The sequence below is a fragment of the Furipterus horrens genome, unplaced genomic scaffold (assembly GCF_987537825.1).
Source record: "Furipterus horrens unplaced genomic scaffold, mFurHor1.1.pri manual_scaffold_2, whole genome shotgun sequence".
NCBI classification, from domain to species: domain Eukaryota; kingdom Metazoa; phylum Chordata; class Mammalia; order Chiroptera; family Furipteridae; genus Furipterus; species Furipterus horrens.
Genome location: NW_028327172.1, coordinates 115,307,694 through 115,334,194, shown reverse-complemented (window position 1 = coordinate 115,334,194; position 26,501 = coordinate 115,307,694). Strand labels below are relative to the sequence as shown.

General features: G+C 35.4%; 1 protein-coding gene and 1 non-coding gene across 6 annotated transcripts in view; one reads left to right on the top strand and one right to left on the bottom strand.

The window, feature by feature from the left end:
- RAP1GDS1 (Rap1 GTPase-GDP dissociation stimulator 1) overlaps positions 1–26,501 on the bottom strand; it is a 141,345-nt gene that overhangs the window by 91,213 nt on the left and 23,631 nt on the right. The window lies entirely within an intron of this gene.
- LOC150019322 (U6 spliceosomal RNA) lies at positions 22,608–22,710 on the top strand. Its single transcript, XR_016509377.1, has one exon. It is a non-coding gene; the product is annotated as a U6 spliceosomal RNA (small nuclear RNA).

Sequence of the window (26,501 nt, the reverse complement as noted above, 5' to 3'; positions counted from 1 at the left end):
ATACATTCCTCAAGAATTTTCACCAAATTTCTTCAGTATACATTCAAATGTATGTATTTATGTACGATTATCCTCAGTTCCACAACCTGCTTTTGAGTTTTAACTACACAAAACACTTTATAATATAATCTTTTGTCTATCTACAGTCAGATTATAAAGGAATTCTTTCTGAATATAACATTTGTAAACTAAAATTACTTTTCAATGTTAGTTCCAATCCTGTCTATTCAGAGTAAATATGCCTTTTTTTCTACTTCCCTTCTGAATTCTATAACAGTATATTATTTTATATATATATTCATTCTATGGTTTCCTACATGCTGTCACAATTAAAAAATAAATAGCAATTAAATGAGCAAAAAACTCACCTCATATCATTTTCTATGGAGTGATAGAGGACACTATATAGTTCTGTATGACTACTATGGTTTTCATATAACTCTTCAAACCAGCACTGAGGTCATGCTACTTAGAACCCAGTTTGGTGACACAGAAATTCAAGAGTCCCCTACTTCTTTTCTTTCTTTCTTTGTTAAGATATATATAAAGAACCTGTCATGAAACCAAGCCATTTCATGTACCTGTTATTAAAGCATGACCTATTAAAAAAAATAACAGGAACACCTGGAATAATGATGCTAATAAAGACAAGCACAAGAAAATAAAACTTAAAACTACTATTTGGCTTTAAACAATGAAGAGGCATGGGATGTGTTTATAAAGATAGTTATACAGCTCATTAAAACACTCAACTTAAATTTGTTTTTATGTGTAGATCCTCTATGTCCTTTACATCCTCTGGCTATATATACAAATAAGAGAGAACTCTAAAGATTTCTTGTTAAATAGTGCTGATGTGATCAATAAAGTAGGAAAGTAATTTTTAATAGAATAATTTGAGAAAGTCTACAAAAAATAAATGCAGATTAGTGTAATGTTGTTCAAACTGATCCATCATATACTCTGAAATAGACTTGGTCAATAAAAACCAGCAATTCCTTAAAAAGAGAGTAAAATTAACAACACCTGCAATAACCACAAACCAATAGGAAAACTTTTGCCCAGAGTAAGGGCAAAGTTTCACTGTTAGTGAAACTTTGTTTAAATTATGTATATGCACATGCATATGTAACTGTATGTGCATGCCTACTGTATGTAAAATGTATTTTTAACTGTAGGTCCTGGTTGAAAAGTTAAAAACCACTGTTCTGTGTACTGCTTGACTACCCAGGGTTACAGAACCATAACACTCTCTTAACATCATGAGAAGTTAGAGCTGTCAAATGGCTGCAGCAATAGAAAAGTATATGGGTAATTATACATCCATGTATTTCTTTTAAAAAAGTAATTTGCAATTAGTTTATATTTATATTTATCCATGACATTGGTACTATAGATCAAATAACCAAGATTATTCAATGATGAAACTCCATCCATACATTTCCTTTTCCCTCCATATGCACTAGTTCAACTTCAGTTTCTTTCATTTTATGTATAATAAAAATGACACTTTGGAGATACTTTAAAACAACATTATTTATTAGCCCAAAAAGATGAAGTAAACTTGTCTAAAGTCACCTATCATACTAATCAGAGCATAAAAAGCAACTTCAGATTCTATTAAGCTAACAAATTTGACATGTGTGTCACCTGGCAACCATTGGTGTAATTTTTTAGAACAGAAAACTTAAGCATAAACAGCTGAAACCTGTCCTTTAGTATGCTGTCACTTACTAGGTTTCTTACATTTTGGATGATCACAAACGTAATGTACACATGATGGGGACATACACAGAGAAGGTATCTTTTCAGGAAGCCCATTTATAAAATATAATGTGTATTTTTGCTTTTGTTTCATGGATTAAAAAATGTTTTTAAAAGTACCACCTGAAAATCTGATACCAAATTTCCATTAATTATCTTTTTAAGCAAGAAGTCAAAAAGAGCTGAAGTCAATTTACCATATTAAAATCCTTCGTTTTCTGACCATTGCTACCAGAAGATGTACAACCTTAGAACAATGAGGCAGTCTGCCTCAGGGGTCCTGTCCCACCATCTGTTGGTACTGAGATGAAAGAGCAAGAACATGGCATAAGGCATGAATCATAATTAGATGTGAAGCTGAGGCATTTGTGTGCGTGGAGGCAAGTGATTAACTGCATATCACCCATGCGTGTCTTATTTTCACTGTAACTGAAAGAACAGCTTAACATCAGAGCTCAATGTAACATCACAGCGCAACGTCAGGGACAAGAGGGAAAAAAAGGAAAATGACACGAAACTCTTGTACTCCGTTGAAACTTTCTATAGATTCTAATCCAGGGAATTGGAAGAATAGTTACACAAAGTTGAATCAAGAATTTGGAAACAGTATTTTTTTTTATGCTATTGTCAGAGAAACAAACAGAATAAATACAGTTTGGTCTCTGATATAAACTGAATTAATTCAGACAAATCTAACAGAAATTCCATTTACCTGTTAGCATGTGGATTTCTATGTAGGTTTAGAATTTAAATTAAACAGCTGGGAATTATCTTCTTTCCTATGGTATAAAGACATAAAGAACCAAATACTGCTTATCACTAAAATGTCACTGTCCATAAATAATTACAAAGTTTCAGCCTCATTTCATAAATACTTTCTGCACTGGCATTACAGTGCATTTCAAATGCATAGTTTTCTGTGAAACTAAAAGATGTTCTTAGATGTCTGTAAGCATCCTTGAAATGATTTTAAAGGAGCTTTAAGAAGTAGTCAGCAGTGTTTGCAGGTCTAAATGAAATCATGCACTGTGTTCAGGAGTCATAAAAACAAGGTAGGCTTTTCATTACTTTAGCCAGACTTCTGTAGACATTTAAACTACCCTCTTCTCAAATGTTTGCAGTAATCAATTCAATATATTTCTCCCCATTCATATTTAGCTCCAGTCATAAAAATTATTTGAGTATGCCTACAAATTGCAAGCAGCTGGCAGTCCTTGAATGTTAAAGGATTCATATACGAGGGGGGGGCCCCATAAAGCAGAATTATCTTCTGGAGGGTGAGCCCCATGTAATACAGACTCCCTGCTAGATGAGTGTTCTAGGAACCCATTAGTATCAGTGTACCAGATGGCATTGTTGTGAGAGGCTGCGTTCAGCTTCAGTGAATTGTTTTTGAAGACTCCATGTGTTTGCCCATTTCATGATGGGTGATTTATGAGTGCACCTGCCCACACTACACTGAGTGTTCATCAATTTTTAACCAAAATCGCCTGACCACCATGCCCCACCCTCCCTATTCAGCTTACCTCACCCTAAGTGACTTTATTTTGTTTCCCTGGATGGAAGAAGTCCTCAAAGGGAAACACTTTGCTGATGTGGAAGAGGCACAGCAAAATACAGCAAAAGCACTAAAAGGCATCAAAACTGACAAGTTCAAAGACTGTTTTGAGCAGTGGAAAAGTCTCGATAGATAACGTTTTTTCATCAATGGAGAGTACTTTAAAGGTGACTGAAGTTTAAACATGTAAGAATACACATTTTTTAATAAATAAATTCCAGGGTTTTTTTGGGTCCTCCTTGTATGATAGATACTTAAAACTCTAAAATAGTATCTGTAGGACCTCCTGCAAGAGACCTATCCATGACAGCAGCCCTTGCAGTGCTGAGAGCACCCGTTCTGTCCCTGCAGTTGTACATCTACGACCCTGGCTTCCTGATGGCAACAGGCGGTTTACTTATGAAAGGGCCAGCGATAGAAAAGAAAAACTTGAAAAAAGAGTAAATCAGGAGGCAAGGCCACAGTGCCATTATGGGAAGGAGAAGTTAAAGCACAACTCATAGAGCTTCGGAAGGCCAATAACCTGGTAGAACAGAGGAAACAGGCAGAATGGAGATAACTCAAAATTTAAGGCTGAAGTTCCCAACAAAACTGCCAACTGAATACATTAAAATAATTGGCTTTACAGTTAAATACCAAAATTGGGTTTTCAGGTATGCTACTACAATAGCTGAATTTATGATGTTATGTTAGCATATAGGCTTCGTGAGGATAAATTAATAAAAAAAAACTGATAACCAATTTACAGTAAACCCCAAGTTAGAATAACAAACCTAATGACTGCTATTACTTTGACCCTTGTAGATAATAATGTATTTGGATTGACAGTATTTTTTTACAGTAATAAAAAACATTTAAAGTTTCACTTAGAGGTATGGGAACAGTAAAGAACTAGTATCTTTATATTACATGTCCAGGGAATCCTTATGACAGATAGTGAAGAGTTGGGACTGACTGCAAGGACCAGGAATGTGACTCAAGGGCCATGTGTATCGCTGTGTTTGGGGAACTATGTATTTCTCAAGGGGCACACTTTTAGAATAGGGTGTAACAAGTGACCCAGCCCTGTGGTCAGGCAACCTGATTCAAATTCAAAGCTTCATTTACTAAGACATGGACAAACCCAAAATCTTCTCTCCTTTTATCCAACTGAAACAAAGCATCTGTACTTATATATATCCTAAATATCTTATATTTAACATTTCCCAAATCAAACTTAACCTCTTTCCTTTAAAGTTGTCCTAGTCTCTATCTCAGTGAAATGGAGGAAATCCAACTAAGCCAGAAGCCCTAGAATGAATACAACTTTTTCTAAATAAATAAATAAATGTTTATTTATTTATTTGTAGAGAGGGGAAGGGAGGGAGAACGAGGAGGGAAACATCAATGTGCGGTTGCTTCTTGCGCACCCTCAACTGGGGACCTGGCCTGCATTCCCAGGCATGTGGCCTGACTGGGAACTGATCCTTTGGTTAGCAGGCCAGTGCTCAATCCACTGAGCCACACTAGCCAGGGCCAAATTTTTCTCTTTAAGTAAATGTGTCTCTACCACCCACATTTAATCAGAATGGAAGTTCCACAGTGTGATTCCACCTCACTTGCATTTGTGCATCTACCTTTCCTTTGTACAGTCCTGTTATATCAGGTCCTTAGTTCTGGCCATTATTAAACACAACAGCCTCCTCAAGAGCTTCCCTGACTCCAGCCCTCCACTGCCCCTATCAGTTATCCATAAAGACACCAGTATAAACTTCTAGAAATGCAAAGTTTACATCATTCCCCTATTTTAAATCTTTAAACAATTCTCCGTTAACTTTTTAAAATGTATTTCAATTGACTCTCTTATTGTATTTTCCCATTACCATTTATCCCCCTTATACCATCTCACCCACAATCACCACACTGTTGTCCATGTCCTTTCTGTTCAACCCGTCCACCCCCTAAAAACCCTGCTACCTCATCCAGAGCTATCAGCCTGCTATCTATGAGTCCGTCTCTATTTTGCTTGTTAGTTCAGTTTCTTCATTAGATTCTAAATATGCACGAAATCATATGGCATTTGTCTTTCTGAATGGCTTATTTCACATATCATTTTGTTCTCCAGGCCCATCCATGCTGCCACAAAGGGTAAAATTTCCTTTTTTTATGGTTGAGTAGTATTTCATCACGTAAATGTTCCATACTTATTTTATCCATCCATCTACTGATGGGCACTTGAGCTGCTTCCATATCTTGGCAATTGTAAATAACACTGCAATGAACATAGGGGTACTTATATTTTTTCAAATTAGTGTTTGGGGATTCTTCAGGTAAATTCCAAGAAATGGAATCGCTGGGTCATAAGGCAGTTCAATTTTTAATTTTTGAGGTATCTCCATACTGTTTTCCACAGTAACTGCACCAGTCTGCATTCCAACCAAGAGTGTAAAAGGGTTCCCCTTTCTCCACATCTTCACCAGCATTTGTTTGATTTATTGAAGATGGGCATTCTGAAAAGTGTGAGATGATACGTGATTGTGGTTTTAATTTTAATTTCTCGGATTAGTGATGTTGAGCATCTTTTCATGTCTATTGCCATCTGTATATCCCCTCCGTTTGGAGAAGTGTCTATTCAGGTTCTTTGCGATTTGTTAATTGGATTGTTTTTTTGTTGTTAAGTTTTATAACTTATGTATAAATTTGGATATTGACCCTTATCAGATGTATTGGTGAATATGTTCTCCCATTCAGTGGGTTTTTTTTTACTTTGCTGATGGCTTCCTTTGCTGTGCAAAGACTTTTAGTTTGATGTAGTCTCATGTATTTTTTCTTTTGTTTCCTTGCCTGAGAAGTTATATTAGATAAAATATTGCTACCAGAAATGTTTCAGATTTTACTGCCTATGTTTTCTTGTGGAAATTTTATGGCTTTGGGTCTAACATTTAAGAGTTTAATCCACTTTGAATTTATTCCTGTTTGTGGTGTAAGAAAGTGGTCTAGTTTCATTTTCCTGCACATATCTATCCAATGTTCCCAACACCATTTATTGAATAAACTATCTTTAGCCCATATGTATGTGTTTGCTTCCTCTGTCAAATATTAATTGAATATAAAGGTGAAGGCTTATTTCTAGGCTCTCTATTCTGTTCCATTGATCTATGTGTCTTTTTTATGCCAGTACCATGCTGTTTTGATTACTATGGCCTTATAGTACAGTTCGATATAAGTATCATAATTCTTCCAGCTTTGTTCTTTTTTCTCAAGATCACTGTCACTATGCTGGGCCTTTTGTGGTTCCATATAAATTTTTGAAATTTTTTTTCTAGTTCTGTGAAATAAATCATTGGTATCTTGATAGGAATTGTCTTGAATCTATAGATTGCTTTGGGAAATATAGACATTTTAATTATGTTAATTCTTCCTATCCATGAATATGGTATGTGCTTCCACTTAAAATATTTGTATCTTCATCAATTACTTTCCTCAGTGTCTTATAATTTTCCTAATACAGGTCTTATACATCCTTGGTTAGGTTTACTCCTAGGTATTGTATTCTTTTTGAAGTAATGGTGAATGGGATTGTTTTCTTAATTTCCCTTTCTGATAGCTCATTATTGGCATATAAAAATGCAACCTGTTTCTGGATATTAATTTTGTATCCTCCTACTTTACAGAGTTCATTTATTAGTTCTAGCAGTATCTGGGTGGAATCTTTGGCATTCTCTATGTACAGTATCATGTCATCCATAAATAAAGACAGTTTTTCTTCTATTCCAATTTGGATGACTTTTCTTTCTTTTTCTTGTCTGATGGTTTTGGCTAGGAATTCCAGAACTATGTTGAATAAGACAGGTGAAAGTGGACATCCCTGTCTTGTTCTTACAGGGAACACTTACAGTTTTTGCACATTGAGTATGATGCAGCAGGGGGTTTGTCACATATGGCCTTTATTATGTTTAGGTATGTCCCTTCTTCCCACTTAGCTGAGAGTATTTACTATAAAAGGGTGCTGGATTTTATTAAATGCTTTTTCTGCACCTATTGATATGATCATGTGGTAGTTATCCTTTATTTTGTTTATGTGGTGTATCACATTTATGGATTTGCAAATGTTGCATTCCCAGAATAAATACCACTTGATAATGGTGTATGACCTTTTTGATGCATCGCTGTATTCAGTTTGCTAATACTTTGTTGAGGATTTTAGCATCTGTGTTCATCAGGGACATTGGCCTATAATTTTCTTTCTTTATAGTGTCTTTATCTGGTTTTGGAATTAAAATAATTCTGGCCTCAGAAATGAGCTTGGGAGTCTTCTCTCCTCATCAATTTTAGGAAATAGTTTGAGAAAGAGAGATGTTAATTCTTCTTAGACTATTTGGTAAAATTCACCTGTGAAACCATTCAGTCCAGGGCTTTTGTTTGTTGGGAGTTTTTTAATTACTGTTTCAATTTCACTGGGTGAAACTGTCTATTCAAATTCTGCCATTCTTTCTGATTTAGTTTTGGAAGACTTTATGTTTCTAGGAATGTATCCATCTTGTCCAGGTTCTCCAATTGTTACTATACAGTTGTTCATAACATTTTCTTACAATCCTCTGTTTTTCTTTGGTGTCAGTTGTTACTTCTCCTCTTTTATTTCTCAACTTGTTTATTTGGGTCCTCTCTCTTTTTTTTCTTGATTAATCTGGTCAAAGGTCTGTTATTCTTATTTATCTTTTTAAAGATAGAGCTGTTGGATTCATTGATCTTTTGTACCATTTTTTAGTCTATTTCATTTATTTCTGCTCTGATCTTTACTATTTCCTTCCTCTACTCAATTTTGTCTTTGTTTGCTGTTATTTTTCAAGTTCCTTTAAATGTAAAGTTAGATTGTTTATTTAAAGTTTTTCTTGCTTTTTTTAATTTTTTAATTTTTTTTTATAGGCCTGTAATGCTATGAATTTCCCTTTTAGGATTTCTTACCCTGTGTCCCAGATTTTGGGTGTTATGTTCTCATTTCCATTTGCTTCAAGGTATCTTGATTTCTTCCTTGATCTCACTGTTAGTCCATTTATTGTTTAAAACCATGTTATTTAGCTTGCATGTCCTTGTGTGTTTTTCAGTTTTCTTCTTCTCATTGATTTCTAGTTTCAGAGAAGATGCTTGTTATGATGTCAATTTTGAGACTTGTTTTGTGTCCTAATATGTGGTCTATCCTAGAAAAACGTTACATGTAAACTTGAAAAGAATGTATATTCAGCTACTCTGGGATGAAATGCTCTGAAGATATCAATTAAATCCATTTGATCTAGTGTGTCCTTTAAGGTCACCGTCTTCTTGTTGAACTTCTGTCTGGAAGATCTATCCAATGAAGTCAAAGAGGTGTTAAAATTCCCTACTATGACTCCATTTCTGTTGATCTCTCCCTTTATGTCCATCAGAATTTGCCATACATATTTAAGTGCTCCTATGTTGGGTGAATAAATGTTTACTATGGTTATATCCTCTTGCTGGATTGTTCCCTTTATCATTATGTAGTGCTTTTCTCTGATTCTTAATATAGCCTTGGTTTTAAAGTCAAAAGTAGATATAAGTATTACTACACCAGCTTTTTTTTGGTTCTTTCCATTTTCATGAAATATATTTTTCCATCCCTTTACTTTTAGTCTGTATCTTTCATTCTGAGGTGAGTCTTTTGGAGACAGTATACATATGGGTTTTGTTTTCTTATCCATTGAGATACCAGATGTCTTTTGATTAGAGCATTTAAGCCATTTACATTTAAGTGGTTAATGAGAGATACAGTTATTGCCATTTTACTTTTAACTACTTTCCTCTTTTTTTTTTTTTTTTAAAGTTTTCTCTTTCTTCTTCATCTTAAAGCAAACCCTTTAACATCTGTACTGGTTTGGTGATGACAAAAGTAGCTTTGGTTGTAGGTCATCACCTTGAGTATTTCACACCACTCCCTTCTGGCCTGAAATGTTTCTTTTGAGATATCATGACAGTCTAATGGGAACTCCCATTTGGGTAACTAACTGCTTTTCTCTTGAACCTCTTAAGATTCTCTCCTTGTCTTTAAGCTTTGACATTTAATTATGATGTGTCTTGGTGTGGGTCCACCTTGTTTGGGACTCTCTGAGCTTTCTGGACTTGTGTGTCTTTTTCCTTTACTAGATTAGGGAAGTTTTTGGTCATTAGTTCTTCAAGTAGGTTCTCAATCCCTTGCTCACGCTCTTCTTCTGGTATTTCCATGATGGAGATGTTGTCATGCTTCATGTTGTCCCAAAGGTTTCTTAAACTTTCCTCATTTTTAAAATTCTTTTCTTCTTTTTGCTGCTCAGCCTGGGTGTTTTTTTCTGCCTTGTCTTCCAGATCACTGATTTGATCCTCTCCTTCTTCTAACCTACTGCTTATTCCTTCCAATGTATTATTTATTTCAGATACTGCATTCTTTATTTATGACTGCTCCCTTTTTTCTGGTTTCTGTCTTTTCCATGCTATTGAGTAGACTTATAATCACTGCCCTATACTCTCTATCTGATACATTGCTTGCCTCCATGTCATTTAGTTCTTCTTCTGGGAATTCTCTTGTTCTTTTATTTGAGGCCTGTTTCTTTGTCTTCTCATGTTGGCTGTCTCTCTTGCGTTCATTTGGTTATTCCGGATAATTTTTCTATAATTTAGTAGTATTCCATTTTGGTCCTGGGATAAAGGTAGTGTAGCTTCCTCCTTTCAGTCACCATCTTCAGACATCTCTCCATAACTTTTAAGTAAACATTCAAGCACATCCATAATATTTCTCAACCCTATCTCCTGATACTCCTCCACTGAACCTACACTTTAGTCACACTAAATTACTTACAATAATCCAAATTCATCATCTTATATCACTGCTCATCTTCCGTATTTGAAATGCCACCCCCACACACCACTTTAGCTAATTCCTATTCAGATTCATTGTCCTTATTTAAAAGTACCTGACTGATATTTGCCTGCCATTAAAACTCTATCTTAAATTTACATTGAAAGCGTTTAAAAATGTTTTCAAAACATTTTCACACATATTATCTCTCCATTTTTATAACAGGTCATGTGAGATAAGCATGATAGTTCATGCTCTCTTTACATCATAAATAAGGCCCTATGATAAGATTATACAGAAAAAAAAGAATGAAATCTAGGTTATCTGATTACTAGTCCACAGCTTTTCCTACTCTGTTATTTAGAAGATGATCCAATTCACCAACTTACTATGTAAAAAAAAAAAATCTATATAACATATTTTGCAGGAGTAGGAACTGACATGAGGCAAATGAGTAATAAAGGGATAAACAGTATATTGAGATAAATAAACTGAGGCAGTGATTGAAGAAGAGAATGGGAAATGAGTATAAGGACTGTGAAGCAGGTTTAAAATAGATTTAAACACATAAGAAAAATATACTGGGTATAACATCAAAATAAGGGCAAGACAAATGAGAAATTAATGTCTCCAGAAGAAAACTGAAGTACTTAAAGTGGGCAGAGGAAATAAATAATATTATATTTCTTTCACTTGAGAGCCCTTTTTTTTACCCCCAATAAGAATTTTAAGCAAATAATAGAAACATGAACTACATGAAGAAAAAGATGTATCAGTCATGAAAAGAAAAAGAGCAGAATAAAGACCCATTATACACACTAATTCACTATCAGAAACAGGTTTTACTAAAAGTTTAAGTTGTGAGAGTAATTTTATAAAATTACAAGTGATTTTGATAGTCTTGTAGTCATTTCAGTTTCAGGGATAATATAAGCTGTGGGAGTCGGAGAAGTTATGTGTCTAGAAATCATCACTAGAATAAGCAAGGAGAGCTGCTAGTCTGACTATTTTCTTTGAAACTAACAGTAACTAGGCTATAAAGTAGTTGTTACAAAATTAAGAGCTATATAGTTAAAAAATAAAAGAAAGATATTTACTGAAAGAATAAACGGTAGGAGGTCTTGTGTTAATGATTGTGGTAAAAGAAGACTATGTACCTAGAATTGTTCACCTATAAATTCAAAGTAAATACTGAAAATATGGTTTCTATAGTAAATATGGATTTGCTCACTTCATACTAAGAGAATGAGAATACAGTAAAACACAGTGAAGGAATATTTTTAGTAAAAGACCCATTTCCATCCTACTGTGAAATGCCTTGGGGGAAAAATATGAAGTAAACAAAGCTGAAGAAATTTGGCATATAGAATTCAGGAAGATTTTTTTGAAGACCTTAATTTATTAAAGTTTACCTTAAGCCTACAGGAATATATACTGTTTCTCAAATAAACAAATTATTTCCTAATAGAGCATCTTTAAAAAATGAGTCATGAGAGGAACCCACTTAAGGAAATATTACTTTTTGCAAACAAGACAATATGATGCAAAATTTACTCCACTTTTCCAGGAAAACAAAAACGTACACAGACAAAAAGGAAAGAGTAAGGAGTCACTTAAAATTGGCATTACGGTAAGCCTGGGGACAAGAAACAATTAAACAGCTCACAGTGTCTCTGGAACCTCCAACTTACAGACCATTGGACAGAAGCACAGGTAACGCGGGGCCTTGTGATGGCATCTTACAGAGGGGCAGAAAGCAGTCGTGTAGGGCTGGACCTTTGGCCTGTGGAATCTGATGCTATCTTCGGGCAGACAGAGTCAGAATTAAGGTGAATTGTCGGACACCCACCTACTGTCCAGAGCACTTCTTGTTGTTGGTGTGAGGGAATCCCTTTCCTCCTATACATTGGAATTGTGTCTAGGAACCTAAAAGAACTGGCAAAATGACCTTGCCCCCCAATTTGGAGATGTCTGTGCTCTTCAGATATAATACCCTAGAAAGATTGGGAAATAGTAATGTAGAGAATAATAATATGTAGCACCTTAAAATGAATGCTGAAAGGTTTTCAAATTGGTCCTGAATTTATGAAATATAATGGCACTAGAGCAATAGCTTATGTCTCCATGTAATACATAAGACAAATACCAAATTTAAATCCTACAAAACCAACAGGGGAAAAGGTCAAAGCAAAATGTCCTAAGATAAGTGAGAAAGCAGTTTCACACAAATGGTAAGGGTTAAAGTGTGAAGGAGGTCTGTTGACAGTGCCTAATTCAGGAGAACAGAGAAAATAATGTTAGTCAAAAAAGAATTCACTCTCTTAAGAAGAGAGGGTGAGAAAAGATCATAAATGAGAAAATAGATCATAATCTCCCAAGCCATACAAAGTAATCGGAACAAAAATAATTGTAAGATGGTCAGTTAAAGAATGTTCCACGATACCCTCCCTACACCAGAATTTTTCCTTCAGAACTAGCTGTGAACCCCCTTTTACAATGCCCTTTGAGTCTAAACTATTCTAAACAAATAGCAGACACTCCCAAAATTCTATCTTCTTCCTTTCACTGCTCTCAGGCACAACGCAGCTCTTTTCCTCACCTTCTACCCCCAAGAGCTTGGGTTGGTATTTTTTTAGCTGAAAGTCTCTTTTGTAAACCATTTGTCCTCTGGCTTTACTCAAGAACAACTTCTCATTTCTCTGCCATCTGGTGACATTCTACTTGTCCCAATCTCATCACCAGTATTCTAACAACCATCAAATACACTGGAGCTTGCTCTCGGGTTTCTCTCCCCTCCAATTCTTGCTATGTGCCTGAACTATGAATCTACACAAAGCAGTTAAGAACTTGGCTTCACATTCCCTGACTTGAATAAATGACCTGACTCTCTACTGCTCTTTAATAATCCACCACACAATCACGCCAGGGTCCCATTATCATTAGAACTGCTCTGTGTCAAAAGTGTAAATTTGGAAATTAACTTCTGATCACAGTTTTTTATCATGTATTTTATTTCTTTATTATTGAATATATTTTTTAACCTCATTGAAACCTTTATTCTTCCAACTTATTCCTTCCCAATCTATTGGCCCTTTCCATAATTCATTTCATTCCTACCTACTCTGAATAAAACGATCAATGTCTTCAGCAAGTTTCCTAAAACCCATTTTACCTTGCCGCTCAATTCCTGACGGTGGAACAACCCAGTCATGTATTTCTTCCTGGTCTCTAATTTTAAAATGCTATGTAATTAAATATGTTAGCTAGTACCACAATAAATTCACATTTTATGATCTTAATTGGACCATATCCATTGTTCAGTAATGTTTTACTTAACTCTAGCCATTTCCCTGTCACATTTCCTAAGCCAGTAATTCTAAACATTTACTACTTCCCTCTATATACGTCGTCTTCTCCATCACTTTATACCTTTGCCTGGTATCAAGAGTGTAAATATTTTGCTCCTTCACACTTAAATTTAACCATGATGTAAACTATCCTTAACTCTGTCTCTCAGAAAAAGATTTCCTTTTTTCTTATTGACTATCCTCCAACCCTTCTTTAAATCTGCCACCATAGATCTCTTTTAAAAATACAAATCTGATTTTCGTTTGCTTTCAATGGTTCCCCTTAGCATGGTGCTAAAGAGTGAACGTTTCTGCTTCCCCAATTCCTATATTGAAATCTAATCCTCAGTGTGATGCTATTAAGAAGTAGGGCCTTTGGGAGGTGATCAGGTCATAAGGACAGGCTCCTCACCCAGGAGGAGATCAGTGACCTCACAAAAAGAGATCCCAGAGAGATGCCTCAGTTCTTGCACGATGTAAGGTTCCAGCAAAAAGACAGCTATCTATGATCAGAAAGCACACCTTATCAAACACCGAATCTTCAGGCACCTTAATCTTGGACTTCCCAGTCTCCAGAACTGTTAAATGCCAACCAATCTAGGCTATTTTGTTATAGCAGCCCAAGCGGACTAAGACACATGGCATAAGTCTTTCATAATTTAACCTCTTGCTCCCTTTTCCAGGTATCATCTTCCCTGAATGCACTTTTTTTTTGCTAGCCATACCACACTTTTCAGTTTCTAATAGAACTAGGCTTCCCCCAACTGCTGCAATTTGTGTATGTTGCTTCCTATGATTGAATGTTCCGCCCACAATCCCCGGGTTCTCACATTAACTGGGTAAAAAGTACACCATTTTTTCAAAATCCAGTATTCTCTGATCATGCTCATTTTAATCACCCCCTCCCCAAAACTCACACATAATGTTGTAAATGTATCCAAGTTGTTAGAACCTACTTAGCAGTTGAAAACTTGGGAGTTGATAAGATCATACACAAAAAAATGTAATTTTACTGAGTCCCTACTATGCTGGGAATATAATATAAAGAGGATATAAGTCATATTCTCAGAGAGCTGTCTAGTAAGAAAGAGATTTTAATAAACGATCACAATTCATTGTGACTGATGCCACCATGAAGGTTATGTAAGGTCATGGAAATCTTCATTAACAAGGTAACATTTAACTGAATTCTAAAAGATAGCAAAGCATATTCTAATAAGCAGTAAAGGAGAAAAATATATTCCACAAAGAAGGAATATGTAAAAGCACTTACTAACTGGGGCTAGATACCCTAAATTTGTAATAGCAGCATTCCATGCCACTGGGTGATTTATATTTTTTCTAGCAGCTGAAAGCTATCAGAACTGAGAAGTGGAAAACAGATGCTTGATATTATCCAAAGTTTAAAGAAAATACAGGTAGGAGAAGGAAAAGAGTAGTGTGCCTGCAAAACACCTATTTTATCCATTGGGACCTGGGTGAAATGTCAGTCCCTCTATGACACTTTGGAAGACTCAACAACTATGAATTGAATCCAGCTGTTTCTCCAATGCTTTGTAATCAGCTCTATTACACAATGTATTACACTATATTAAAAGTTATCTATTACTTGTTTATCCAAACTCTCCAGGGCAAGGTAACAAATACATGGTGTTACCCAATAAATGCTAGTTCAGTATAATTACCCTCCCCTTAAGTAGTTTATAACTGAACAAATGAGAAAGGAATATATAATACACACTGAAATTTGCGAGGATAGAAGACTGTATAAACTGTTACAGAATACTAAAGAGGGAGCAACCAAGTTACATCTATTGATACTGTAGTAGTTATAATTATGTCTAACAGAAAAAAAGGACTGAGCTTATATGACTGTCTTATATTTCAAGAATTCTCTCATCAAGAAGTAAAGTCTTTTTGTAGAATTCCCCACCAATCACTAGCTCATGCAGAGGCTAAACTTTTCATTTTGCATTAAGCTAATCAAGACCTAGATTATATATATTTTAAAGCAAACATATACAAAAATGTTCCATAAACGTTCAGAAAGCACTGTAGAAAATTACCTTGCCTTTATATTATCCCTCCCACACACACACATCAGAAAGAAAAGATGAACAATTCACATCTAAGATATAATGAGCCAAATGAAAACATTCTGTTTGTTCCTTTAGCAAATGAGGAGAAAAGATGTGTAACACTTAACTACAGGAAGAGAAAATTACAAGCATCTAAAAAAATGAACTCACTTCACACAATTTATTGGGTTGGCCAAAATGTTGATTTAGTTTTTTCTGTATGATGGTTGTATGAAGTTGACTTTAACTTCATTGGAAACAATTTTATTAGACTATATTGTGACAGCTGTCATATCAGCGTTGCATTGAAAAAAAAAAACACATCAAAATTGGTGACTTTTTGTGCAGCTACTTTAATACTGAAGATGGAAGAAAATGCACATTTTCAGCATATTATGTTTTATTATTTCACAAAGGTAAAAATGCAACTGAAATACAAAAAATTATCTGTGTACTATATGGAGAAGGTGCTGTAACTGACTGAATATGTCAAAAGTGTTTGCGGAGTTTCTTGGTATTATTGACATTCTGGCCAAATAATTCTTTGCTGTGGGGCTGTCTTATGCATTGGAAGATGTTTAGCAGCACCCCTGGCCTCTACCCACTAGAAGCCAATAGCGGGAGATGGCCAACATACTGAGAATTCCAAATCAATAGTTACTGGTGAAAATGAAAAAATGTGCTTTTATTTTACGGAAGAAACTAAATGGACTTCTTGGGCAACCCAACACATTATTTTCTATTTGCTCTACAATAAGAGTGTGATGAAAAATATTAAAGCCAAACGTATGATATGCCATATTTTTAACCACATGTGGTTATTGTCATTTTACTCTCTCATAACAAATCAATAATAACTGAGGAAATGTGAATATTTGATGTTTTTAGTAAAGTTTAAGTATAGCTTCTTTAGGGTAATATTCATATAATGGGCAATATAATGCAGAGAATATTCTCTAAAAAATATATGTTAATAGTATTTAGTGCCATTTTTAAAAATTTATTTTTTAACAAGTTTACTTTTTATTTTTATTTATCTGTTTTTAGAGAGAGGGGAAAGGAGAAAGAGAGGGAGAGAAACATCAATGTGCGGTGGCCTCTCACGCGCCCCCAACTGGGGATCTGGCGTGCAACCTAGTCATGTGCTCTGACTGGGAATCAAACCAGCGATATTTAGTGCCTTTTGTTGTCAGATATTTACTTGGAAATTTGGGCTGTTTTATCATTACTTGAAAAACAAACAATTAATTTGCATATTTCTTTGAGATTTAAGAAGCTAGCACATTTAGGTAGATTGAAAGTCATTTTTTCCCTCTGACTCTAGCTATATAGGGCTATTAGAGCACAGTAGAAAATACTGTGTGACATTTCATGATCCTGCACATCAAATACTCATGTCTAGAGTAAAAAATAATAAAAAAAAATGTGCACCCTGGCTGGTATGGCTCAGTGGATTGAGCACCAACCTGCAAACCAAAGTCACTGGTTCAATTCCCAGTCAGGGCACATGCCTGGGTTGCAGGCCAGGTCCCAAGTTGGGGGCATGCGAGAGGCAACCACACATAGATGTTTCTCTCCCTCTCTGCCCCTCTCTCTAAAAATAAATTTAAAAAATATCTTTAAAAAGGTTCACTTACAAAATGTACACACACCATTAGGTTTTCAGAATATTCAGTTGAGTTAATACTGCCATGATATGTCACACTACTTTGGTTAAATGTTAAATAACTAGTTTAAAGTTAGATTTGGAACATTTTGTACTGTCATGTTATACTTTGATGAGGTGAAGATTCAGACTGCATATCTCTCCATCTTCAGGTCTTATTTATTCATATATTCAACACTGAGCATTTATTTAGTATATCCCAAACGTTGAGTGCTATCTCCTCATAATGGCAGAAATTTAGTCCCTGCCCTCAGAGCTCATTACTTTGTGTTGGAGACTGATAAACATAAAGTTATAATTTATCATAGTAAGTAGTATAATAGAGGTATTTTTCAGTGTCTGATAAAAGTGCATGTATTTGATTTGTCAAATCAAAAAGGAATCATCGTAAAAGAATAAAAGGCAATAGGAATAGGTCTGGCTTTAGTACTTAATTCAGCTTTTTAAAACAATCAACTCTTCAACTGTTGACTGAATTTTTAAAAAAATTATAGTTGACATACAATATTAGGTTTACTATACAACCTGGTGATTAGACATTTATGTACCTTATGAAGTGGTCACCATGATAAGTCTAGTAACCAGTACATAGTTATTATATTATTGACTATATTCCCTATAGTCAATAATATATTGCCTATATTACATCCCTGTAACCTATTTTATAACTGCAGCTTGTAATTCTTAATCTCCTTCACCCTTTTTTAAAAACAAGAATTGTTTTAGAAGATGCTAGAAGTAGTTACTTTACATGAAACATACTGAACTAAGTTATATTGTGTTGTGCTCTGAGTGACCCTAATATACATGCTGATGCTTTTGGTTCATGAACCACTCTGGCATGGTTCCAGACCTGTGCTATCCAGTACAGTCTCCACTAACCACATGTGGGTATTGATTCAATTCTTACATTGCTTACATGTTGAAATGATAATATATATTATATACCTAAAATGTTTATTAAACTTAACTTCATTTGTTTCTTTTTACCTTTTTAAACAATATTTTACTTATTTTGAGAGAAAGAAAGGGAGGGAGAAAGAGAGGGAGGGAGAAAGAGAGGGAGAGAACCATCGATCAGTTGCCTCTCTTACACCCTCAAATGCGGGCATGGACCGCAACCCAGGCATATGCTCTGATAGGGAATCAAACCAGTGACCTTTTGCTTTGTGGGACAATGCCCAACCTACTGAGCTAAGCCAGTTAGGGATCTTTTTACTTTTTTAAACTTGCCTGCTAGAAAATTTTAAATTATGTATGTGGCTCACATATTCACATTGGGTATCACTGACTCAGACCAATGTTTCTCAAACTTTATAAATAAACATTATTTAGAGAGATTGTTAAAACTCAAATACCTGGGCCCTATCCCCAGAGGTTCTGATTCAGTAGTTTTAGGTAGAGCCCAAGACTTTATATTTCTAATAAGCTCCCAGAGGATGCTGATGTGCTAAGCTGTGGATCACACTTTAACAAGGTTCTAAGGCAGGCAGTATTTTTTCAGTGGCTTGAAAAGAATGCCTTGATTGAATTAAAGACTGTATCAATGTTCACACAATCTTTTTTTGGTCTAATTTATAATATATATCTGTGTGGCATGTATGTGTGCTTACTTGGAAATATCTATTGAAAAGGATTAAGGGATCCTCTTTTCTAGGAGTAGTAATGTATTAGGGTCTATATAAAATAGATTAATTGATATCTAGATCAGTGATTTTCAACCTTTTTCATCTCATAGCACACAAACTCATTACTAAAATTCTGAAGCACACCAAAAAGATTTTTTTTCCTTTTGACAATCTGATAAAAAACATAGATATAATTTTGATTCATTCACACTGGATGGCTGTTATTGTGTTGGCTGTTGTCATTTTTTTTCTTTTTTCTTTGACAGACTAAGGGAAAGAGGTCAGTGCTTCTGACTAAATAACCAGGTATTGCGTGTTTTAAAAATTCTTTAGGCACAGAGGTTGAAAATCACTGTGATTGATAGATAGATAAGACAGATACACATACATGAGAAAGATTTTAAGAACCGGCTCACATAGTTATGGAGCAGGGCAAGTCCAAAATCTGCAGGGAGAGCTAGCAGGTTGGAAAACGAGGGAAGAGCTGATGATGCTGTCAACTCTAAAGGTGGTTTGCTGACAGAATTATCTCTTGCTCTTGCAGTGGGTGGGTATTGTTTGTTAAGGAGGTCAATCTTTTGTTCTATTCAGGCCTTCAACTGACTGGATGAGATCTACCTACATTATGGAGGTCAATCTTTTGTTCTATTCAGGCCTTCAACTGACTGGATGAGATCTACCTACATTATGGAGGACAATCTCCTTTACTCAAATTCTATGGATTTAAAGTTAATCTCATTTAAAAACACCCCTACAAAAATATTCAGAATGTTTGAGCAACTATATGAGCACCAAGGCCCAACCAAGTTGACATGTAAAAGCACCTATTACAAGTATCAAAATGGATTGTGTGGTATAATAGTTATATGTTGGGATAACAGCTAGTGAGGAATGATGCCATTAGTATAATATTAGAATTTCTACACAGGAATCTATAATTGATTTTACTGAGGTTTTTCAAGACCTAGTTTTTAATATTCATTGTAATAAACCACCAAAACAAGGCTCTGAAAAGCAGAATAATGTTTTGTTTTTGTTTTTGTTTTAAGAGCTGTATGGATTCAAAGTCTAGGTTTTAGCACACAATGTTCTTTCGGGTTGGCCAAAAGTCAGTTTAATTTTTCCCATAGAATAAAAGACACATTTTTCATTTTCACCAATAACTTTATTGATTTGGATATTTTGAGCATGTCGGCCATCACCTGCTATTGGCTTCTAGTGGGTAGAAGCCAGGGGTGCTGCTAAACACCTTCCAATGCATAAGACAGCCCCGCAGCAAAGAATTGTTTGGCCAAAATGTCAATAGTACCAAGAAACTTTGCAAACCACTTTTGATAAGTTCAGTCAGACACAGCACCTTCTCCATACACTGCACAAATCTTTTTTGTATTTCAGTCGCGTTTTTACCTTTCTCAAAATAATGAGACTGTTATACTTTCCATTCTTAAAAAAGAGTTTCGCTAGTATTAATGGTCCCAGCAAATAATTTTATTATAAACAAACCTTAAAGTAATAAAAATGGTGGATATTTACTTCTTAAAATATTAATTGATTAGGCTAAGGATTTATGGTTTAAAGGTACCCATTCCTGACTTTAAAAAAAATTTAATTAAGACTATTTTCTTAACACAAAAAGGGACTTCGATATTAAATCAAGAGATCTTATACTGAATTGATAAAGCTTTAGAAGGGCTGCCATTATTTACTATTGTGCCAAAAGTTCAAGCCAACACAGTAAGTCAAATACAGTCATGAGGGAAAGAGGGAAAAAAAAATCACTTCATATATGGTCTGATTTCAAAATCCAAGAGAACTAGCTAAAATTTTATTGCTAATAAGTGAGTTCAGAAGGTAGATACAAATAAAAATATTTTTAAAAATCCATAAAGCTTTTCAAATTCATTTCCAACAATAATCACTTAAAACTTACAATGAGAAAAAATCCATTTGCAACAACCAAAAAAAGTAAAATACATAAGAATACTTTAAATAAGGAATGTATGGAAAGCATATGAACCAAAACACACAATATTACTGAGACATAAAAAGAAGACAAATAAAAGAAAGCTAAAATATATGTTCTTAGATTGATGGACAAAATATTGAGAAGGTTTTGGTTCTTTCAAAATTAATTTATAGCTTATCACAATTCTAATAGGATTTTTCAGTAATATGACAAATTATTTCCAAAATTTCTCTGATATAACAAACCCATGAAAATAAAAATTTTTGAAAGATAGGTTAATAAAGAGAAAGTTCCTCCATAAAGCTACTATAATTAAACAGCATGGTTACAACACAGTAATAGACATATCGGTGTAACAGAATAAAACCCCCAAACTCTTTCAATTGTATTAAGTAGTTATTATATGATAAAAGGAGCATCATCAACCAATAAGGAATAGATGCAATGACAATACATGGTGCTGGGAAAATTGACCATATAGAAAAATATAAAATTAGATCGTCATCTTTTACTACATATCAATAAATTATTGAACATAATAAAATCAAATAGTTACAACAAGAATAGACAATATATTACCATAAAAGCTTCTGTTAGAAAAAAAAATTCATTGACTTTATTTTTCCCCTAAATGTCTCATTTATAGATTCCAAAGTCTACGTAATGGTAAAACTTGAATGTTTCCTTTGTAATGCAAAATGCATACTCAAGAAATCTGAACTACAAGAGGTAAAGTGAAAGCAGTAGACCATGTTATGTTAAGAAAGCTTTCTAGAGGAAACACAATTGTCATGTACTATCAAGTACAATAGAAGATGAAGAGAAGTGTGATACTGTTCATATCTTTAATATATCAGGTTCAAATATCTGTAATCACAGCAAAGACACTGAAAACAGGTAATTTAATCAATCTACTTGTTATTTATGCCATTTCCCTTTAAATATCAAATTATAGCTTTCTGTTGAAAATATATAATTTTTATTCAGATACTAATAATAATTCATTTCCAATTTGTTATTCTAATTAAAAGCCCAATTTTCATGCCTCGTATTCTTTGATACACTCAGGACATTGGGTTAGTGCTTATCTGTTTAGATAATCAGTTAACATCAATGAAGTATATGGCCACAAACAACCCACAGCTAGCTATAGAGGCAGTAACATGGAACCCTGTAGAAAAAGAATGTTAGGAAGACATACCAACACGAAACAATCACTTCTCCCTCAACAATAACTTGAAGTGTACTAGTTAGTGACACTAAGTCAGTATTGGTACTATAAATGTTGATGATGGTAGATTTTATTTTTAATCTTTACCCAAGGATATGTTTTAGTGATTTCAAAGACAGAGGAAGGGAGAGAGAGAAACATGGGTGTGAGAGAGAAACATGGATTGGCTGCCTCCCATATGTGCTCTGACAGGGACTGAACCTGCAACCCCTTGGGTGTATGGGACCACGCTCCAATCAACTGAGCCACCCAGCCAGCAGAGGATGGTAGGTCTTTTTCAGTATATATTTGGCATACAGCATCAATTCAAATCACATTTCTCTTATTTATTTTACTCTCTTTTAGGTACATAAGTTGTTTTTGTTTGTTTTTTAATTTAGCAAACTTAAGAAACAGAAACAGAAAACCCAGATCCTCTTGCCAATGCTTCAATCACAACTACATATACCAATGGAGGCTTATCTCCTTCTGGAGACTGCACATGAGAACTGTTTTGGTGGAGGGGGCTCTTATGAGGTATAGTGCTTAAAAGCATGCCAGTGCGTGCTTGGGCAGCACATACACTAAAATTGGAAGGATACAGAGAAGATTAGCATGGCCCCTGCACAAGGATGACACGCAAATTCGTGAAGCATTCCATTTTTTTTTTTAAAGCATATCAGAGGGCAAACAGCACCCAGTATGACAGTTATATTCTTGCTTCTGTTATTAATCTCATGGTCTGGGAGAGATTTATAGATGGCCTTTCTCACTCTTCAATCAGATTCAAGCACTTCCATATCCCTTTTCCAGAAAGTCCTGGTATGAATATATTTGGATATACACTAGTCTTCTTTCTGATTTTCACTAAGCACACAGAATATACTTAGAATGTAACCCTAGAACGATCATCTTAAGGTTCATTATTTTAAATATCCTCTCCTACAATGAATAACCCAATTATATTTTATTGATGATGATAATAATGATTTTGTCTCTAAGCTGCATTTTCCATCATATTATACTGGCTGGCACAAGTCTTAAACTTATTTTTATTTTGATCAACGGCTGCCCACACTAGAAGAAATCAAGCATTTATAAATAATTTACAAAATTTAAAAAATGGGATTCTATATGTAATCAGTATTTTAAAAACTGTTAATGAGGTATTTTAATTATTTTGGTACTGAGTCTTTGAAATCTAGTATGTATTTTACACTTAAAGCATACCTCAATTCAGACTAGCCTCGTTTCATATGTTTAATAGCCTTGTCAGAGAATGGATGCTATACTGGACAGCATGAGTTTAGCAGATTCTTCTACAAGAGGGGTCCCTAACCCCTGGACCACACCGCCCATGACCTGTTAGGAACCAGGCCGCACAGCAGGAGGTGAGCGACAGTTGGGAGGGGGAGCAAGCAGTCTCATCTGTGTTTATAGCCTCTTCCCATGCTCTCCTTACCGCCTAAGCTCTGCCTCCTGTTGATCAGCGAGGCATCAGATTCTCGAGGCATCAGATTCTCGTAGGAGCACGAAACCTACTGTGAACTGCGCAAACGAGGGATCTAGGTTGCACACTCCTTATGAGAATCTAATGTCTGATGATCTGAGGTGGCGCTGAGGTGGTGAGGCTAGTGCTGGGGAGTGGCTGCAAATACAGATTATTATTAGCAGAGAGGTTTGACTGCACAGAGACCATAATCAATCAATTGCTTGCAGACTAATCAAAACCTGATCAGTGAGTGGCAAGTGAAAATTAAGCTGCATCTGGTGGCAGGCTTTAAGTCAGAATCTGACACTTCTTTTAGTCTGCATGTGGCCCATCCATTGTTTTATTTACCACTTTTGTCCCCACCTCTCTCCTACACTGGACACTTGTCTCAACCACAGTTTTGGTGAGCTCACATGCTAACCCTAGCCAAAACGAGTAAAAACCAACGTCACTGGAGAGCTTTTTTGAAAAGGGGAAAGACCCAATGGTGAGACAGCAGAAGACTGTAAGACTGCCAACGAAAACAAGGCTGCATTTAGAACAAAATATAAAGAGTCCTACTTAAGTTACAGGTTAATTGCAACAGGTGATTCACATTCTCCAAGTCCACTTTGTATAATATGTGGTGACTGGCTATCCAACGAAGCCATGAAGCCTTCAAAACTGCTTTACCACATGGAGACCAAGCACCATGCATTAAAAGACAAGTCTTTGGAGTTTTTCAAAAGAAAAAATGTCAACATGAAGAACAGAAGCTAGTACTGAAGGCCACCACTTCATCAAATGTGTTTGCACTGAAAGTATCATTCTTAGTGGCTAACCGCATTGCTAAAGCTAAGAAGCCCTTTACTGTTGCTGAAGAGTTGATCCTACCTTTTGCTAAGGACATTTGTTGTGAACTTTTAGGAGAGGCTGCAGTTCACAAAGTGGCATGTGCTCCTCTTTCAGCTAGCACCATAACTAGATGAATTGACAAAATAGCAGACAATACTGAGGCACAATTGTTAGAGAGGATTAATGAGTCACCATGGTACACAATCCAGGTTGATGAGTCTACTAATGTTGACAACAAGGCAACAATGCTTGTTTTTGTGCGATATACTTTTCAGGAGGATGTGCACGAGGATATGTTACGTGCATTTGTGCTGCCAACCATCAACACAGCTGCAGAACTATTCAAGTCTTTGAATGATTACATATCAGGAAAATGGAATTGGTCATTTTGTGTCGGAATATGCACAGATGGAGCGGCTGCCATGACCGGACAGCTTTCTGATTTCACTATTCGGGTCAAAGAGGTAGCTTCTGAATGAGTCTATGCTCTGTGTCATCCATAGAGAAATGCTGGCTAGCTGAAGAATGTCACCTGAACTTAACAATGTTTTGCAAAATGTGATTAAAATGATCAACCACATTCAAGCACATGCCCTTACCTCAAATCTGTTCGCGCAGCTCTGTGAGGAGATGGATGCAGAGCACACACATCTTCTCTTATACACAGAAGTGAGATGGCCAGAGTTTTTGAGTTAAAAGAGCCGCTCCAGAAATACTTTCAGAAAAAGTCACCACTGGCAGCACACTTCAGTGACACAGAATGGGTCGCAAAACTTGCTTACTTGTGTGACATATTCAACCTGCTCAACAAACTCAATCTGCCACTTTAGGGGAGAATGACAACTGTGTTCAAGTCAGCAGAAAAAGTGACTATATTCAAAGCCAAACTGGAATTATGCGGGCAGGTGGCGGGGACCATGAGTGAACACTGGGGATTTTGAACTCAAACCAAAGGGAGTTATTTTATGGTTTTCTTATTTCTACAGAACACTTAACTTCCCCCTCTTGCTTCCTTCTTTCCCTTCGCCACCAAGTCTATAAGGGAGAGCAATTTCATCCACAAAAGTGGCACTCTCCTACCTAGGGTCCTGTGTTCTTATTAAATCTCCTCCTTTTGGTTTCCCAATAGCCAGTGCTCTAATAGAATCTAAGACCAGTTCTTTCTATTTTACCAGCAAAGTAGGACTTTTTCTTTCTAAAGGCAAGTTTAATTGTGTTCTGTCCCCCCTGGACTCATGGTTCAACCCATTCTCGTTTCACCTTTTCCATGTTAGTCTCTGCAGTCTTCACTGAACACTCTCAAAATGAGCTCTGAAGCTATAATTGTATATTTCTTTCTCTCCCAAATAATCTGTAGGTATTAGTCCGTCTCCTAATTATGCTGGAGGAATAGGTTATGGTTTGTTGGTTTTATCTGATCTCTTCGTTGATCTGTATGAATTTTTAGAGAATGTGTGAAAAAATTAAGATTTAGGTTGCTGTCACTATTCTATGGCAATCCAGGAGCCTCAGTTCATCAAGAATTGTCAACGTATTTTTAGTTGACCATTTTCTCTAGTTTAGTCTCCTCTATTCTTCATATACCATACCAGGTGGGCAAAAATAGGTTTACAGTGCCGTTTACAGTTGTTCATATGGAAAAAGACATGCAAGTTTTAGCTTTATGAACTCTGCGTTTCATGTACTCACAACTGTAAACCTATTTTTGTCCGCCCTTGTATTTATTTAGGAAAAACTAACTCTTTGATAATTTATGATTAGTGCCAGCCATAAGCCCTCATGGGCAATAAATAACTAAAAGAGCCACGTGATACGAAAGTATGTGAAAGAAGTGAACAACATAATGAATTAGTGTGCAAAGAAAACATATCACTTCTGTGGTGCATTGATAACTTAGGGTAAAAAAGTGAAATCTAGGCTTTACTACAAAAGAATTAAGTAAAATAATTATTCATTTCTACTAAAACAACAGCAATCTTTCATGTTCAGTGATTACAGATTTAACATGGCTACTGAAAAAGTTAACTGTAAATTTTAAAGTCCCTTACTTAAGAAATAATATTGGTACCTTACAATAAACCTGTTCATAAATATTAAAGGCACAAAGCAGACTAAAAGCAAATAACAAAAGA